This window comes from Python bivittatus, unplaced genomic scaffold (genome assembly GCF_059951505.1).
Source record: "Python bivittatus isolate LINGU-HERP-01145 unplaced genomic scaffold, Pbiv_v1 ctg000700_np1212, whole genome shotgun sequence".
NCBI lineage: Eukaryota > Metazoa > Chordata > Lepidosauria > Squamata > Pythonidae > Python > Python bivittatus.
Genome location: NW_028277098.1, coordinates 40,473,022 through 40,491,856, shown reverse-complemented (window position 1 = coordinate 40,491,856; position 18,835 = coordinate 40,473,022). Strand labels below are relative to the sequence as shown.

Sequence of the window (18,835 nt, the reverse complement as noted above, 5' to 3'; positions counted from 1 at the left end):
ACTATATGAAGAATTATGGATTTATCAAGTGAGTGGTAGTTGGATGGCAAAAAAGATTAATTTTCAATGTTGGAAAGGCTATGCAAACCCAAATTTACACTTCTGGATCATTAACATATGCTTCCTTTTTGTTTGTTAGCTAGTTCTCATGCAATTTAATGGAAAAACTGGCCAATATTATTAATTTAATTATTGCTAACATTTCCAAACAGTTCTGAGCAATGTACAGTATGAAATATTCAGGGATATTCTAAACAAGGGGAATCAACATTGAGAAGGACCAACTATGGGCTCCCTGCAGATGAAACTCTTTAGGGCCTTTTCTCCCTGATTTTATAATAAGAGCAGATTCATTTCAAAGCAGGAAGTCTTGAAAAAAACCAAGCCCATGTGGTCAAATTTTAATGATGAGTTCAAAACTGAGCCTGAATAATTTTGCATGTGTAACATAATGTGTTTATGGTTTTGCTTCCTTGCTTGTTTTTGTGTTTTGTTTTCCTTTTTCCCTTGTTTATTAAAGCAATACAAACAATAATTAAAAATTGGGAAGATGGGGAAGTCGTTAACTGGCAAATTTAGATTTATGTGGAAATAATCTCTTGATTATTTCTGAATGTTGAACCAATTCATCCTAAATGAGGGCTCGGCAAAGAAGTCCCTGAACCCAATAAGTAACAGCTACTTTGTGGTAGAATTAAAGGACAGACTTCAAGTTCTGACATATATGTGTAGCACTTCTCTGTTTACAGAATAAAATACAGTTTTACAGTTTTCTGTAAATATGTCCTAAATATTCTAGAAACAAATAAAGTGAAGGGCTCCCCCGCCAATTCCTTCCCGTCAGTCTTGACTAGTCCCTGCAGTTTTCTTGGCAAGGCTTTTCAGAGGTGGTTTGCCATTGCCTCCTTCCTAGGGCTGAGAGAGAGTGGCTGGCCCAAGGTCACAATTTCCCAGTTTCTAGCTTGGTGCCATAACCACGACACCAAACTGGGTCTTTAAAACGTAGATATCAGTCATTTAGATGTTCAAACTTAGATAATCAGCAACTTAAAAAATCAAAACAGGTCCTAAACGTCCTAAAAACAAAGGAAGCGACGGGCCTAGAATCATTCATTTTTACTCAGACTTTTCTTTTGTGGATGTTGATCAAGAAAACAAGATACTAGAAGGGAACAGCTTGCAATCCAGGGAGTAATTTCTTGGCCTAAACCATCTGTGTAAAACCAAAAAGCCAATGTTTTTAAACATTTACAATGTTCTGAATGCTGTCCTGAGAAAACTTTTGATTTGAAGTGTGATATATGGGTTTTAAATGAATCAGAGATTGAAAAAAAAAAAACTTTTACAGAAATGAGCCGTAGTAGTAATGGAAGATTTCAACTACTCTGACATCTGGCATGTATATTTTTAAAATATATTTTTTTTAGTTCCTTGCTGACAAGTTCAACTCTCTGAAAGTGAAGGAAAAAGCAAACAGATTTCTTTTCCTGGATTTAATCCTGACCAACAGCAAAGAACTGGCTGATGACTGAAAAAACTGTGGGGATTTGTTTTCATTTTAATCTGGACTGTATGACTTTAATTTATCCACTAAAAATTACTATTAGTCTCTTTGTCTTCTTTAAATTTACCAAATTGACTTAACATTTAACTTTTTAAAGAGGCACTTTAAAGTGATGGAATAAAACAGCATAAGTTGCTGTTTTCAGTTGTCTTTTGTTTTTGTTTTTAAAAAAAAGACCACATCCTCTCTCTTTCCTGTTTAAATCTAATAAAAATTGTTTAAAGCTGCACGGTTATTTCCTTGTATGAAAAGCAGTTGAACAAAACTAAAATGTTTTTTAGTTCTTACAAGGTACTGTAAACAGTATAAAAGTCTAATTGCGGAAATATACAGTTTCAGGCCTCCATTTGCTTTCTATTCTTTCCGGGCAAAATATTTGCCAACGTATTTTGTTTCAGTTTAGTGGTAATGATCCTCCAGGGCTTTCTGGGCAAGGTCAGCCCAGCTTCATGCTGGAGCAAGTTTATTAACAAGTGTGACTAAACTATTCCCTTGCTGTCCACTTCAGTTTCTAGTTCTTCAGCAACCATGAAAACTATGGATTATACATGTTCATGAGGATTTTAATCAGTTAACATGGGATATTATGAGACTACACAAAGCTCAGTGCCTGGGAGAAAGTGGATTAAAGCAAAGCAAATTAAGGAAACTGCTCGCCTCTAGCGAGGAGGAGGAAGAGGAGGAGGAGGAGGGTTGATGAGAAAGGCCTGGATTATTTTACTCTGTCTTACTGTGGAAATGACATGATTCTCTTCCTATCTAAGCCTTCTGATCAAGGAATAGACTTTGGAGAAGATGGAAAAAGTGGAGTGGCTGTATGCAACTTGGCTAGCATGTCTTATTTAATTCCTGAAAGGCTGATGTCATGACACACAAGCAACTGGGACACAGCTTGCATTGCAATGCTATGGTACTTCATCTATCATTCCCCCACCCCACCCCAATCCCCTCTACAGATCCCTCTGCGGTGAAGGAGGAGGAAGAAAAGCAATGTTGTCAGTCAGAGAAGCAAGGTGGCCTCACTGTTTTGTGAAGCAGTTCTTAGCAAGGGGCTTCTCTCCAACTTCTGTCAAAGTGAAGCGGCTGTTTAAAGCTTTGCACAGCCCTAAAAATAAAGTCACTTAATATTGGGTTGAAAGTGATCTGTAGGATAATATACTGTCATAGATTTCTTACATTTTTCTAGAAGAATTTTCTGAAACCTAATTTCAGTTTTTCAGAGAGGTGTCACAGATCTACTTTGGGTAGAACCTCACTTTCTGCTTGGCCTATCACCAGCATGGGCCACTCTCTGCAGGAATGGATGGTACGTCTTCCTCACATTCCCAGCCCATTGCAAATACACCCCACACCCAATTTCCAGCTTCCATTCAAAACTGCTCTTTGCCAGCCTCAGCTATTTTAAGCCTGTTGGAGTGGTCGATGGCTTTATTCAATCTAATGACAGCTCCAGCTCTCTGATTAGCTGCAGTGCCTGGCAGATCGCCTTCCCTCCAACAACTGGTCACTGCCCTATGCAGCCATTTTGTCCTGGACTACCAGGCTGCTATATACTTTTCATTCTTTTATAATCTTGCAGTTGACCCACTGGCCTATTAAGTCAATGAACTATCCTTATCTCTAGAAGCTCATGCTCCATTTGACCCTTACAGCTCCCAGATGCAACCCACTGCATTTCTGCCCTGGCTGGGTGAAGTATGGTCTCCTTGCACTTCTCTTCTCTTCTCTTCTCTTCTCTTCTCTTCTCTTCTCTTCTCTTCTCTTCTCTTCTCTTCTCTTCTCTTCTCTTCTCTTCTCTTCTCTTCCCTTCCCTTCCCTTCCCTTCCCTTCTCCTCTTTTAATCTTTAAATTGTAACATAGCATTATTGCTACTTTGTTTCTGTAAAGATGAACTATCATTTCTTACTTGCTACAAACATTCCATGGACTTACAGAGGAACAGGAACAAAAGAACAATCTGTTCCTGTTGCTTTGATTTTTGTAGCATCAGAGCAACAATAGTACCACACAGAGAAAATATTTATCCTATAAGAAATTGTTTCATCTCTTAGGCAACCTTCACCAAGCTTGTATTTTCCTGCAGTTCATTGTTAATAGCTGCCAGAATTCTAATCTCACTGGAATCCTGGAAATTGTAATCACAATGCTGTTGGGACTAATATAAGCTGCTAATACAAAGGATGTTGTACCATGTTATCACAGGGATCTTGCCTACAATAGAATAATACAGATGATCCTACTGGAGTTTATTTTGCTTTGTAGTGTAAGTTGGGATCAGAAGTATACTCATCTACAACTCTCTATCATTAAGAAGCTGCCATCACAGTCACAAAGCAGTTATCAGTTTTTGTCAGTTCAGAATTTGGATTCAGAAAACTTGGGCTCAGACTCCCACGCTCACCTATAAAACTCTCTGGTGGTGTTTTGAATTATTTCTCTATATTTCAAGTTACTCTACCTTGCAAAATTGTGAGGATAAAATGCTACAATGTGTTCCTGGTTTCACCTCTAACTGTAACAAACTGCATTTTAACTTTCCTAATATTATCCTTATGACTACAGTTACATTATCCAAACCAGTACAGACGGCAGGCCAGATTACCATGAACATAAGAACAAAGAGTCCTCCTAGAATAACCCATCTAGTTCAGCATCCCGCCTCCTGCCACAGGCAACCAGTTACTGTAGCTCTGGAAAGTTCACAAGCATGACTTGAAGCTGTTATTCATTTATTTGGTTTATATGTTGCTCTGTAGCAGAAGCTCTTTGGGTGATATTCATCCATACAAAAAACCAAATGAAAACAAAGCAGCAAAATCCAGCTGCCATAACTGCAACTGTAAGAGGGAAAAAGTAAAAGAACATTTTTTTTTACAAGTTTGAAAATCTATTCAGAAAGATCAAAACAGCTTTAAGACACAACTTAAGTGTACCATCAGTTAAAGGGGTGAGAGAATGAAAATACCTTTGCTTGGCACCCAGAAATCAACAAAGTAGGTTTTAGGTGGACTTGTCTGGAGAGAACATTCATAACTAACATCTGTTCCCTGTGAAATCATTAAACAAATACCTGGATCTAGCTAGCCTCAACTTCAACACACCTGAGCATCTTGTCAATGACCTACAGGTCCATTATAGTTTTTCTAGAGTGCTTTTCAAAAGCTCCCTCTTTTAAAGATGAGGTCATAATTTCTAGGATCCATCTAGTCATTCCTTCTCTACCAGATATAATCATCCATTTCCAGAATCCCCCTAATCATCCAATAATATTCAACCAGACTATGCTATGGGTATATTAATAAGTAGAATGTAAGTCACGATAGATATGGATTATTCAAATATCTAGCAAACAAATCACAACATACTTCTGAGTTTCTATCACATTTTTCAGCAAGCCAAAACCAAAGAGGCACTACATTTTGCAGAATTAAGTAATTATTCCCTAGCAAATCATATCTGGTGGTATACTGTCTCTAAATAATGAAAGTTCAGAATCTATTAACCATAGTGAGGACTGATTAAAGCCAGTGCCCAGCACATTGGTTCCAAAAGCTTCTAAATCAAAGAAGACTCTATTGGCTCCATTCAAGCTAAGGGGCATCCCAAAAGGATTGAAGTAATTGAAAGCAACAAATACTTACCCCTACCCACAAGACTATCATTATCTGCAATACCTTCCTGAGTTTTCAGTAAGTATTTTTTCTAGGTTATAAACAAGCTTATCCTTTACATATTATGTTTGTAAGTACCTGTGTTTCAGAACTGTAAGAGGTTTAACTGCTCTCCACCTCAACTCTGAGCTAGTCATGAGAGGGAAATATGCAAGTTAACATTTGTTTATGCACACACATACACCCATGCACACACACACCACCTATATATGATTTTCTATAACTCTGGGACATCACTCTGGAACAGAGCCCTTTGCAGTGCTGGAGAAAGGATTCCTTCATCATCATATCTTCTAGTCCCCTATGAAGTTTCTTACTACTGCAGGTAGGTCAGTACATCTCCAAACAAGGCACTGGCTTGCAGCCATCTTCCATCTCTCTCTATCCATCCATCCATCCATCCATCCATCCATCCATCCATCCATCCCAAAAGAAAACCTTAAAAGGTAAATGATGAATGACAGATGGCTGGGATAGAGAGCCTAGTAAATGATTTGGAGGCACGTTGATATCGATGAGCGCAACATTGCCTAATCCAGCTTCCAGAACTCAAATATGATGAAGAAGGGTGGTACCTGATGTTCATGGATAATCACTGTGATCCTTCTATCCCGCCGAAGCTCACCTGTTCACAGAACCCTGCATCTTATAATAGCCAGAGGAACTCCTGGGTCAAGATCCCACTGGTGCAGAAGAACAATAAGAGCTGCAGCTTTGTACCTTCAAGCGTCTTCCTAACTCTGATAGGCAGACAATGATGTTTTTTTATTTAAAGGGGAATTTGATATTCAGAACTGATTTGTCTTCTCCACCACTTTTTTTTTTTTTTTGGTTTTGCTCTGTTGTTTCTATCTTCAACCAAACAGAACAATATCACTACATTAGGCTGAAGATTAACAGGATGGTGCTTAAACTTGCTTATTTTATTCTAATATCTTTTTATATCTTTTTTCCTATTTATTGTTACTTTAAACAAATTGTTACAATTGATGTCATTGCTGTTCACCACCTTGAGTATTTTGATAAAAAAGTAAGGTATAAAAGTAACAGGCAATTTTTGATGGAAAGAGCCTCACCAGATGGTACATGTCAAATCTGGATTTAATGTAAACAGTGCTATTGATAAGTTTCCCCAAGGCAACATGGCCTAGGAGCCAATAATATTCCCTTACCTCTGTTCTTCGGCAGATGGCCTGTTGTCCTATTCATATATGGAACAGACATTACCTAGTGGGAAACATAACTCCATGGTCTGAACCATCTGAAATAATCAATTAAAAAGTATTTCTAGCCCTTCCACATTTATTTATTTATTTATTTATTCATTCATTCATTCATTTATTTATTTATTTCATATGACACATTTATATAGCCGTCCATCTCACACAAAGCGACTCTGGGCAGCGTACAACAATTAAATAACAAATGGATAAAAACAATCATTATAAAAAGATAAAAAGTGATTATTCAAATGAAAACATTATCAATGGATTTAAACATTTTAGATTTTTCTGCAGGCTCTTTTAACATTCTTCCAGGCTGAATATCTAACAGAACTCAAAATGTAGCAGTGTTTGCTTCTGAGGGTGCACCTGAAAGTGCATTTCCTGGATTTTATTCTCTGTGAGGAGAAAAGTAAAAACCAGCACAAGATTACAGACATTCCTTTGAGTTTTTTCCACCTAAAAATAATGAGAAAGAAAGAAAGAAAGAAAGAAAGAAAGAAAGAAAGAAAGAAAGAAAGAAAGAAAGAAAGAAAGAAAGAAAAGGGGTAGGAAATGACACATACGGTTTCTCATATGATACTTTCTATGCCTGTCTAGTTAATCCATTAGTTGGTTGGCCTGTTTAACTCCTGAAAGACTTACATTCAAAGGTATGTCTGAAGTTAGTAGAAGTGGCTAAGAAGCATGTTGCTATCTTGTTTTTCACAGAAATGAGTAACCGTAAGATTTCATATGTGAGTCAAGAAAAGAAGTTGTAGGCATTGGGGCAAACTGATTATGTCAAATGATAATATGGGAGCAGGGATATCATGATGCAAATTCTGCTTTTATGTATCGGCATCTTGACAACTGATGCAAGTACATAGGTTGTGACTTTCGCATCATCATGTCATGATACACATTTATCATTTGCCTCTCCCCTGAAATTGGAGGTGGTCGCTGGAGTTAGAATTCCTTGGATTTGTTGATTCAGTTGTGAAAATAAAGTGAATAGCTCAATCCTATGGATGTTTGCTAAAATTCCAATCTGTATTCAATAAGATTTATTCTCAGACAGTCTAGATGAGAAATGGAAGTTCTGCAAACATTGTGAATTTTAAAAAAAACTTAAACAAAACTGATAATTCCCTTCCACTGGCTTCTTTCTTTCTTTCTTTCTTTCTTTCTTTCTTTCTTTCTTTCTTTCTTTCTTTCTTTCTTTCTTTCTTTCTTTCTTTCTCTCTCTCTCTCTCTCTTTCTCTCTCTCTCTCTTTCTTTCTTTCTTTCTTTCTTTCTTTCTTTTTCTTTTTTCTGGAGCATACAGAAAAACAGCTGAGGGATAAGCTTGAAAAATGATTTGTGGACAAAGGATAGTGTAGATTTTGGCTTAAAATCATTGTCACAATTAAATGGATAGTACCACAACAGTATGGTGTAGTGGTTAAGATGCTGGACTAGAAACTGAATGACCATGAGTTCTAGTCCTCCCTTAGGCATGAAAGCTGGGTGACTTTGGACCACTCAGTCTCTCTCAGCCCAATCCACCTCATAGGGTTGTTGTTGTGGGAAAAATAGGAGGAGGAAGCATAATATATTCCATCTTGAGATGTATAAAATAAAGGTGGGATATAAATCTGATGAGACCAGTTTGACAATAGGCTAGTGTGGGATTTTAATTCATTTACACTTCATTTATTCTAGACTGGATTTTGTTCATTACTTAGAAGTAGCTTATACATGAATGGGAACAGGGGTGTAGAAAAACACACATAAAAACAAAAGGGTTGTGTTTAGGTGTATGGCTCCATGATGCCATATTACCTCTGACTGGTATGCAGGAAAAGAGAGAGAGAGAGAGAGAGAGAGACTTTTAGCTGTTTTCTAAAATGAGATGACAACACAAGTAGCTAAACACAAGGTGAAAAGCAATAAAAAAGATAAAAAGGGTCTCTTTTTGTTAGTTTGTTTTAATTACCTCTTTCCTGGCTTTTCTTGCCCCCAAAACCTGCATTAGACTTTTCAGCACCAGCCTATTTGATCTTTTTGTTTAGGGCTCTTAAAGTGGACACCTGACTTAATGCTCTCCAGATGTCTTCCTTCCACCTGATGAAGTTTGGGAAGATACTGAAGACCTGGCTATTCTCTTGGGCCATGGGGTAGGATGAGAGTGGAGTCCCTACTGGATGGGGTTTTGTTAATAAGTCTATCTTCAGGCTACGAACAATTTTTTTAAATTGTATTGTTCTTTTTTAATTGTAAGCTGCCCATAGTCGAGAGGAGTCGGGCACCCTCCCCATTGCTCAGATAAATAAATAAATGCACAACAACCCTCATGATCCCTCAGCCAGCATACACATTGCTCATGTTGCTTATGGATCATAAAACTTAAAGGCCAATACACCTGGATGAGCCAAGCTAGAAAAAACTATCTTAGTTCATTGCTATTCAACTACTTAGGCTAGAAATATTTTCTTGGTTGAAAGAACACAATTGTTTTAAAATAGCAAAACAAAATAGATTCCTTTATGCTATTATATACTGGGTAGACAGGCTCTGCTTTAGCAGGTACATACTTAGGACATTATTTTAATTGTGGTCTTTCATTAGCTGATCTTCTATGTCCACTGTTACATTTCTAAGAAGTTAATTTATTCTGAAAAGCAAAGATATTCGTAATTTTATGGTGACTTATTTTGCAACATCAGCAAGAAAATGGTGTGCAATTAATAGGGCATCTTTTTGTTCTTTTTCCTCATGTAATAGAAAAGGCTATATAATTATATTTGTTCCTATTCAAAGATTGTTACTCTGTAAATTTTGCTTCTAAAAAAAAAAGATGTAGCCAAAAAAAAAAAAAATTAATTGGTATAATTTAGGGGGGGAAAGCCCAAGGAAGTGAATAGCATTTCATCACATCTGGGAAGATCCTAAAATCTACAATTAACGTTTTAAGTCTGCAGAAAATAGGCTGTAACCAAAGGTGCTACAGAATGTTATCCTGATAGAATAGAATCAATCAGCCAGCAGTACACGAAGGTCTTCACTCCTTCATATCCTCAGCTACTATGCAGAATTTGGGGGATACTCTGGAACAGGTTTGAACTATGTTGTATTTCACAAACAGATATTCACGCACATGATTTTAGATGCAGAACAGTTTAATAAGTGTAGTGATTTTTTTATACTCAGTGGAACATCCAGGTCTACATAATCAAACAGATGTTTGACTTGAGGAAGAATTCTGGGAGAAGAGCCATGATAATTCTTATTGCTCAAATGTTGCTCTTCATGGAAGGTATTTCTTTGTCTGCTTGCTATATGTGAATGACTAGCAGATGACAGTCTGTCTGAATTGTTGATTCTCAGGGTTTCTGACCCTTTCTTGCTATTGCTAGCTTGGATAATTAAAGTAGCCCATCCTCCTGAAGATGAAAGGAATATGAATGAAGACATCATTCTGAAGCAGGTATGAACAAATATTATAATAGAAGGGTTTTGTTTAGAGGTGTCAGGCTTCCACTGCAACAAGAATGAACATGACCAAAAATACATCTTTATTGTATTCCAGGAAATGGTAGCCACATGTGACAATTGACACTTCTTATTGAGCATGAATGGTACATCAGAATTTAATACCCACTCAACTCTCAATCTCTTTGCACTCCCTTACAGTGCTGTCCTCTTAGAAAAAGAAATTGGATCCTCATTATGTCCATTGATAATGGATGCTTATTTACATTAATTGCATTTCTGCTTTCCTGTTCATAAGAGTCCAGCAAGTCAGTCTGGACTTATTAAGGTCTGAGATACAAGGAACAGGACAAGGTAGGTGGGTGAATACAGATGATAGATAGATGATAGAGATAGGATAAATACTTTATTACAAACAAAGGTCAGCAAGGTAGAATTATTTATAGTATTATGCAATGACATAGAAGCACTAAATTATTTATTTTGAAGCACACAAATGTATCAAATGCAATAAACAAATTCTCTATAAAGGAACATAAGTAAGACCTTCAATCTTTTTTTTTATTAATTACTTCCCTGCCTCTTTTACTAAGAAAGTTAAGGGTGGGGAACTTAGACATTTCCACTGTGGAATACTATTTAATTCTGTCATTCTTACAGAAAGAGACTTGCTACATGGTGGTCTGTAATCTTTTCAATTCAAGGTCAACTTTGAAATAAACCAGAAATGAGATTAATTTTGCAATCTCGATTTAATCTTCAGAGAACTCCTTTTTAAAAGGGCCGAAAGCCAAATGCTGCAGACAAAGCCCCAAACAACAGGCGGCTTTTTGTGCCAGAACAATGTCTAGGTTCCAGATTCATGGCTGCAGCATCAACTCAGTTTACAATTTCCAGTTTAGCAGTTTACAAAGGCCAGAAGAAGAAGGTTGCTGAATGTTCTAACCAAACACAGGGGTAGGAACTAGAGCTGTGTTGCCCAAGGATCTGTCTTTTTAAAGTAAGCAATGTGGAAACAATATGTAAAGAGCAAAAAGTGTGAAGACATTGGGGGAAAAGGGGAAAACGTGAGAAAGAAATGGGAAAAAGAATAATTGGCCACAGGGTGTCACTCTTGACCCAAATTTGGGTTAGTCCATGCCATTGTCTCTGGCAGCTGGAGATTTTGGTTTTGTATGAAAATCCCCTGGCATGGTGGGCCTCCTTCAATAAAATAGTAGGTGGTTGATCCCAGCATAAGAATTTAAATATTCAGTCTCAGAACTACCTGTCAGTCAGCACTGCATACATTTCCTAAGTGGGGACTAAAATTCAGCTAAAGTTAATTCAAAGCTGAGAGTATAAAAAAAGAGCAGACATTTAAAAGAAGCAAATTGTCCTCAAGCATAATTGAACCCCAGGCATCCTGACAATCTGAGCTACCAGACTTTTTTCCTAAACCAATCAAAAGTGATCTATATTAGCAGAAACACCTGGATCACCTTGGAGCAACTGCATTTGAAAGTGACACCTGGGTCCAGAAGGAGTCAGTGAAAGGACAGGAAGTTATTCTCAGTGGATAGAACTCAGGTGCTCTGAAACTGGGAGAATAGTTTGATTCAGGTTATCAGTTAAGTTGCTGCGCCCTCTTCTACGAAGACTATTAAGAAGGGAATGGAAAAAAGTCAAGGGCTGTTTAGAGAAAAATGGATTCAACTACCAGCAGCTGCAAGAAGAACGGGAAATGTTAAATTCAGTTTAAGACCTCCAAATTCTATCACAACTGTATAAACGATATGGGATAGAAGTAGAAAGATATATATATGTATATATATATAAATTTCTACTTCTAGTTCACATCTTATATATTCCTCCTTCAGTTGCAGAATTTCTTTCTCTTTCTTTCTTTCTTTCTTTCTTTCTTTCTTTCTTTCTTTCTTTCTTTCTTTCTTTCTTTCTTTCTTTCTTTCTTTCTTTCTTTCTTTCTTCCCCCTAAAAGAATATCTCAATAAGATACTATTTGGGATATATCTTGGAGGATTGTAATTTCCTTTGTGCAATGTGCTGTGCATTGGGGTGTCTATCAGCATGTTATAGACATAGCAATACATTCTCTCTCATGAAACAACAGGAGTTTCATCACTGCTGTTAAAGGACTTCATAATTAAAGATTTGCTGTTGTTACAAATCTGTTGTGTTATGATTAACTGGGTTGTGTCTCATGTAAAAATAATCAAGCAGAAATCAATGTTTTTTCTCATTGGACTTAATTAAAATACTTACTTTGACAACCCATTCAAAAATAACATCATTTATTTGATGGGAAACCCAGTTTATCATTTATTCTGAAAGCAAAAGAACTATTATCTATTTTAATTTTAAAAGATTTTAAAAGTACTACTTATTAAAGCAAGTTTTTGCTCAGTTTTTTTTTAACTGAAGAAAATGAAAAATGCTTGACAGATATAACCCATTGAAAATTAATTAAAACAACTGAAAAGGCATTTATTCTGTAAGAGTTGCAAAATAACAAAAGTTCTCATTCTTCTCTTTCTGGTATAAGACATACGACATGCTATACATAAACTATTCATTTCACTACATCCCAGTGTTTTATGCAAGAGTCAATAACTATCATTCATGAAGGTTAACATTCTTAACATCAAAGGGAACATGTTTCTGAAGACAAACTATAGGGGAATACTGTGCCATTGTGGACCTGATAGGTCTTTTTCTCTTCAGTTATGTGTACATAAAAATAAGGCAGTATTATCAACTTTAACTGACTTTGGCTCACTCATCATCTTTCGTAATTTCTGCTATTGTTTAACCAAAGATGCAAAGATGGGATAATGGCATACATAATACTACTTTGTGTATAATAGCATATTCTCTATCACTCAGCTGCAATCACTCCCAACTTGGTCACACTGCCCCCTCCCGACACATAACACTCTTAACCCACATTTCCAAATAGTTACCCGAAAGCATGGATAACATTACCTCACTGTATGGTCTGAAGCTACAGACACATAGGTTCCTTAAGTAAAGATACAACACTACTTCCAGTTAATAATAAAGAACTGGCTCACTTCTGACTAGTACACAATTTAGCTTTTTTTAGCCATAACTTTAAAACATCAATGTAGAGCAATATCTTCATTCATTCAATACGGTTTGTTTCCAGGGAAGTACAACTACATATAATCAGGGAACAATTCTGAGGCTGGCATGGGAAATACCACTTACAGAAATAAGTCCGTACTGAAAGATAGTAATTAGGACACTGAAATCAGAAGCTGACAATCTCTTCACTTATATATTGGAAGAACCAGAAAGACAACATATGAGGAGATCATCAGAAGACATAAACCTCTATACTGTACTGATGCAAGGTGTATGCTCAGAACAGGAGTATTTTAATGTCTAACAGCTTCCAGGATACTCAAAATAGTGAAGTGAGAATCCTGTGTGAAGAAACATTTTGCACACCCCTAATATGGAGTCAAACTGATGGAGACAACTTTCCACATCAGTATGGACTGGCAGCTGCTCTCTAGCATTTCAGACATATGTAATGTCTTACCAGCCCTTGGATCTAGAATTTCAAATGTCAGTTCTAGACCTAACCTACCATCTTTTGGATTGTTCAGTATAATGTTAAACATTTCATTGTTTTCTTCATGGACGCCATCCTGAAGAGGAATATTCCAGCTCTTGAATGAAATATCTGTTAAAAACATGACATCTAATTGTGTAAGTTCTACATTATAATTGAAAATAATTTTCATACTGTTCTGAGGCAGGCACTTCAGAATTCCCAAATTGTACAACACTTCTAAGAATATTGGTGAAATACTTCAATGAATAAACACACACACACACTTCCTCTGTATCCATAAAATATGCTTTCTATTGCATTTCCAGTCCTTAGTGCAATCAGAAGTGGTTGTTAGTTTACTCCATACTGGAACAACTATCTGTCCTTCTCTCAAGGATGATTAAAAGTTTCTGAAGCCTTTAAAATTAAATTCCCTGAGGAACATGAACATAGTGGTAGCAGTATTATTTTTTTACATTGACTAAAACTAGTAAAAAAAACCGTGAGCTTAATGCCTCAGTGGATCCTTACTACGCTCCTTTAAACCTGACCAATAACGACATCCCTTCTTGGCCCCTGGTCACCACTTCAGAAATTAAGCAACTAATCAAGCAGCTTCAGTAAGGGAAAGCCCCAGGAAATGATTTCATTCCAGCTGAACTAATTAAGACCATACAGATTGGTGGGTTCCAGTTCTTGCATCACTCTTTTCCTTTACTGATGCCTCTGCATGCCTTCCAGAGGACTGGGGTGAAGATATCACTATGCTCATCTTTAAAAAAAGGTGATAGGGCACTTCCCACCAATTACAGACATATAAGTCTTCTAAATATAATGAGCAAATGGTATGCAAAGCATCTACGTAGGTAGCTGTGCAATCGGTTAGAGCAAGATAACGTCCTGGAAGATAAGCAAGCAGGCTTTAGGGAAGGGAGATCAACTTTAGACTCCTGTCTCCTTCTACAACATCTGGCTATAAGTATACCTGTAACTTTCATACAAAATTGTATGTAGCCTTTGTGGATTTTAAGGCAGGCTTTGACTCCTGTTCAAGACCGTGATTATGTGACAAACTCCAACAATCCACCATGGATAGGTGCTTATTGCTACTAATCTATACACTGCACGAACAGAGTCTGGCACAGCACCAAAGGGCAGCTAGACAATCTGATATTACTTCAGCTAAAGATGTAAGACAGCACTCCTAACCTTCTTAGCATGGGACATCTTCTAATCCTAATGGTGCAGAACTGTAGCCACCAAGCTGCTCCATTTGGGTATGTCTCTCGATTTCCTTTTACCCATGACACTTGATGAAGCAAAGGAAGTCATCAGACAAAGACTAGAAGATATGGAACTCCAGAATAACCTTGCAGCTTAAGTATAGCCTAAGACTATACTGACTTTCTAATGAATCAAGTAAACTGCAGCCCGCACAATACTATGGAAATTATCCTATTCCCAACATCTCTGAGTCTTCTCTTGAGCATATTTCAATGCCCTTCCGTCTACAATCATGGACAGTAGATATAATCAGATAACCCTTTTGCACAGAAGAGCCCTGAGTGCCTCTAATGAAATTGAAACTTTAGAATATGTTTTTCTGAGGTGTTGATCTTACAAGGAATTGTGCTCCCACCTAATTCAACCCTTAATAGATAGACTGACTGGCCATTCAGTCCAAAGGATATTTAGATTTTTTCCCCCTAAAAGATAAGCACCCTGAAATCATGTATACAATTGCTAAAGTCTGTGCCCAAGCCATAAGGTCTTGCTATGTTCAAATCTGACACAGAAGTAGGCAATTTACTTAATGAGATCATGTTGTATTCTCAGATTGTATTGAGTTGTTTTAACTTTTATGTTCTGGTCCTCATCTGTAATCAAATGTTCATAAGAGTAAATATCAGTTTACCAACCAGCTCAGTTTAATTTTTTTTTTTTAACTTTTGGTGAAAGAAATGTTGAGTAAGGAATTATAAACAGAAAAATCATAGAAACTTTTGCTAGATTTTTGGCAGTAACTTGACAGAAAAGGAGAATATGAAAGCTTCTAAATATCAAGAATGTCCAGAGTTTAAAATCTGATCACTATATGAATGTTATTCATCTCCTGCCCTGCAGGAGCTTCTCTGTACCTGGAGCTTTTCATATTCTGTGGAACAACACATAAGCCCAGCAGATGATTTTGCAATCTCCTTATGCTCATATTTTAATATGCTATTGCCATGAAGGATTCTTATAGACCAATTTTGAAAGCACATTGCTGGCACCAGTTCCACTGAACAGAATCAGTTAAGTGCTGTAAGAGCAATTTTAGGATTGTAGGATCCAGATGAAGTTTTATTCCCATCCTGGGCTTCAGTTCAACAAAGTACTTAAGCATGTGTTTAAGTACTATCAGGATTTTGTAGCAACAAGCAGGGCAGAGTGCACATGCATGTCTGTGCAACCATGTGTGTATGCACTCAGACACACAATATGAATAGAGAGGAATCATTATAGTGAGAATTACATTAAACTGAAAAGCAAAATCATTCCAAAGTTGTTGTTGTATATATACTATAAGCAAACAACTTAGGACATTTTTTTAAATAAAGGAGCTCTTAAGAGAAAGCCACATTAGTCTCTTTTGTCCTCCTTCCTTGCTCAAGCTTGGACAGAAAAAAGGTCTTTATATATTTATATAACCACCCTTTCTCAAGGCCTGGGAGAACAGCCAGGTCTTTAAGGTTTTGCTGAATGCTATCAGGTTGGGAACCACTTGGATCTCCAAGGGAACCTCATGCCAGAGGGCAGACATTGTTTAATTGAAGGGGCCTGGAGCGAGCCAACCCTGTTGGTTCTTATTGACTGGGGAGACAACATGAAAGATAGGTAGTCCCTCAGATAACCAGGGCCTATGCCATGTAAGGCTTTATAAGTCATAACCAGTACCCTGAATTGCACCCAGAAGTATACTGGCAACCAGTGCAGCTTACAGAGCAGGAGTGTCACATGGGCATACTGAGGCATGCTCATCACTGCCTGCACTACTGGAATCTGGACCAGTTGAAGCTTCAGAGTGGCCTTCAAGGACAGCCCCATGTAGAGTAGTCAAGGTGACTAGGGCATGAGTGACTGTCTGAAGGCTTCCCAATCCAGGAAAGGGCATAACTGGTGTACTAGATGGAGTTGTGCAAAGGCTTTCTTGGGCACAGCTGCCACTTGCTCATTGAGCAAGAGCTGTGAGTCCAGAAGGACTCCTAAATTGTGCATCACTCTTGAATGGGGAAGTGCTACCCCACCCAAGATTAAAGATGGAATATTTCCAGATCCAGGTGGCCTTACTATCCACAGTTATTCAGTCTTGGTAGGATTGAGTGAGAGCCAGTTCCTCCCCATCCAGGCTCACACAGCCTCCAGGCACTGGGACAGAACCTCACAGCCTCACCTGGCTGGCCTGGGGTGGAAATATATACAGTCATACCTCATTTTATTGTGCTTCATTTTATTGTGTTTCACAGTTATTGCATTTTTTTTTTTTTACAGATTGAAGGTTTGTGGCAACCCTGCATTGAGCAAGTCTATCAGATGATGATTAACATTTTTTAGCAATAAAGTATTTTTTAATTACAGTATGTATATTTTTTTAGACATAATGCTATTGCACACTTAACAGACCACAGTATAGTGTAAACGTAACTTTTATATGCACTGGGAAACCAAAAAATTAGTGCAACTCGCTTTATTGCAATATTCGTTTTATTGCAGTGGTCTGGAGCCAAACCTGCAATATCTCCGAGGTATGCCTGTAATTGGGTATCATCAACATACTGATGGTACCAAACCCCAAACCTGCAGACAACCTCACTTAATGGTTTCATGTAGACATTGAACAAAAGGGGAGAGAACATCAAACCCTGTAGCATCCCAAAAAGGAGGGGCCTAGGGAGTGACCTCTACATCCCCAGCCAACACCAACTAGGATTGACCCTGAAGGAAGGAGGCGAACAATGGTAAATGGTGCCAACCTCCAACCCCTGCATCCTGTCCAGAAGGATAGCATAGTCAACAGTATCAAAAGCCTCTCAAAACAGTATCAAAATATAAGATCAAAGAGCACAAGGAGGATGCACCACCTCCATCCGGCTCCACCACAGGTCATCTACAAGGGCAACCAAGTCAGGATGATAGTTGTCTAAAATCATTGGGTCCAGGAATGGCCTCTTGAGGAGGAACTGCACCGCCACCTCCTTCAAGCCCACAGGTACCAACCCCTCCCTCAAAGAGGCTGCCACCACAGCATGGACCCAACTATAAGTCACCTCCTTGGCTGCCTTAACTAACAGGAGGGACCATTTCAGGATTTATAATAGAGATAATGATGCAAGTCTGCAAATAATAGTAATCCCAATAATACAACCCCAAATTGGATATATTATGTAGATGACATCATTATATAAAAAAAGAACAACTAGAGAACACACACAAGACAATCAATATCTTTGATGGGATTAAACTCATAAGAGAAGAAGAAAACTACAATAGACTACCTTGGACATTCTCATCAGCAGAGAAAACAATGGCAAACTATAATCCACATTTATTGCAAAGCTTCCCTCACTGATCAAGTACTCAACCATCACAGCAACAACCCAACAGCACATAAAAGAACTTGTGTAAGAACCTTCTTCAAATGAGCAAAAACACACAGCAATAACCCAGATCTCCAAAAGGCAGAAATAGACTGTCTGTACAACATGTTCCAATGCAATAGATATCTATATAATGGCTGGTGTGGGTCTTCCGGGCTGTCCGGATATCTATATAACTTCATCAAGAAGCATCTATCTTCACAACTAATCACAACACAACCCTCACAACCCATGAAAAGGATAACTCTTCCATACGTCAAAAACATCTCAGAAACTATGGACAGATTACCACAACTCTTGGCATCACATAGCCCATACACCAACAAAATCTACTGAAAGCATCCAAACAAGACCCAAAGAGCCAGTGGTCAAAGAAGACAAAACAGGAATCATTTACAATGTATGGGTTTACAATGACAGTAAAAACTATTATGTAGGACAAACAGGTAGAAGACTGGCAGAATGCCTCCATGAAGATCAATTGGTAGTCAGAAGACATGATGAAAACTCTTCCATTTCACAGCAGCCTGACAAATTCAAATACAATTTCAATCAGGAAATTGTAGATATTTTAGACCAAGACAGATCCAAAAATGCAAGACAATTCCTCAAGGCTTGGCACTCTGACAAATCAATCCTTAACAGACACATTGAGATAAGCTCCATCTACAGACCATTCGAAAAAGAAAGCAACGAAAGGTCAAGGT

General features: G+C 37.7%; 1 pseudogene; it reads right to left on the bottom strand.

Annotated features, from left to right (window-relative positions):
- Positions 1 to 6,736: 6,736 nt before the first annotated feature.
- The window catches only part of LOC148214178 (FRAS1-related extracellular matrix protein 1-like), a 107,647-nt pseudogene continuing 95,548 nt past the window's right edge, over positions 6,737 to 18,835 (bottom strand).